The sequence below is a fragment of the Empidonax traillii genome, unplaced genomic scaffold, assembly GCF_003031625.1.
Source record: "Empidonax traillii isolate 1590-97213 ecotype Southwest subspecies unplaced genomic scaffold, ASM303162v1 scaffold1565:size90414, whole genome shotgun sequence".
NCBI classification, from domain to species: domain Eukaryota; kingdom Metazoa; phylum Chordata; class Aves; order Passeriformes; family Tyrannidae; genus Empidonax; species Empidonax traillii.
In genome coordinates, this window is record NW_020956758.1 from 85,344 (window position 1) to 86,830 (window position 1,487).

The window sequence follows — 1,487 nt, forward strand, 5'->3', positions numbered from 1 at the left end:
CACTAGGAATCCTAGACTTACATAAGCAGAATGTGGATCAGTCTTAGAAGCAAATGTGAAGGTCTTCCAGAAGCCTTCTGAAAAGATGAAAATCTGACATTAAGCTAGAAACATAATGTTTCATTAAATATTTAAGTAAATATTCCATATCTGGTTATATTTTTGTAAAGAGCCATACTTCCTGGCCACCGGCAACATGACAATTTATACTTATGGCTTTTAAATCAAAGTTCAATTTTTCCATAAAAACTGCACTAGCCTCCTTACAGATGTTATTTTCATTTTGTAATAGACAAATGAGGTTCCTAGTTGTCATCATGTCAAACACTGGGAAAAACTGTTAGGATTTTAAAGTTATACATACAACACAATTCAACACACAGTACAGTTGAGCTGATCCAGCAGCTTCCTAAATGGGACAGAGCTAAACCTGCCTTATCTCACAATTACTTTATATCACAATTAGAAAAATACGTCGGCATGGCTGACAAGATTAGCGTGTGTGAACTGCTTGCTTTAAACTGATAAAACTGCAGAGATTATGCAGGACTGTAGCACTCAGTTCTCTGACATTGCAGATAGCCCTGTATTTGTCTCTGTACATCAGGCCCTGTTTGCCTGTTAGCAGAGAAATATTCAAAGCACACTATTCATGAAAAAGAAAATGGAGTGAAAACTACAGTTTAGTATATCCGGAGTATACTGCTTTATTCTAAAGAAAATATATTATGTATGTGGGAACCTGATAAACTTCATAAAATAAATATACTAGGAGTTGAACAGTAAATTAACCTGCACTGCAGAATGGATGATTGAGGACAAAAAACTAATTTTATTACTGGTAAATGAGTGTTCTACACTTATTTACCACATTACTTACACCTTCCTTACCTTGCCTCCTTAACCAACTGATCAAGCAAACAAATGTCCTCAACCAAAGTGATGTTTATTCAAATTGTTTCCCACTACTTTACCAAAGCATATGTTCAGGCAAAGTAGGAGAGAAAGGACCCATCCTTCGTCCAATCTTCTACATTTCTGCCATAAGGAGACTTTACAAGAAAAAGTGGCTCAAGTACTTCAGTCCCTTCACCTCATGCCGGAGCTGCTTAATGCCTATTTTGCATTTAAATATAACGAGATTAAAGAAGTTATGGTTCTGTCTTCCCCATAACAAAGGAGTGAGAAACAGAAGCAGACTGACATGCATAGCACTCTCCATCATTTATGCCCTACTGTTACCAGAATTGGTCCTGTACTTTGGTAATACATAGCTAGACCGTTACAAGACATGCAAACTTTTTTTTCCCCAAACCTGTCTGCTCTTACATTATGCTACATTGGGATGCGTTGGAATACTCTGTCTGTACAAATGTCAGCCAAGATACGCAGCTAAATGCAGATGCAATACATTCACACGTATGGAGATCGTGTATATGAAGTGCATGCAAAGCAATCTAGTACATCAGTGAGTGCTCCTTCTTGGT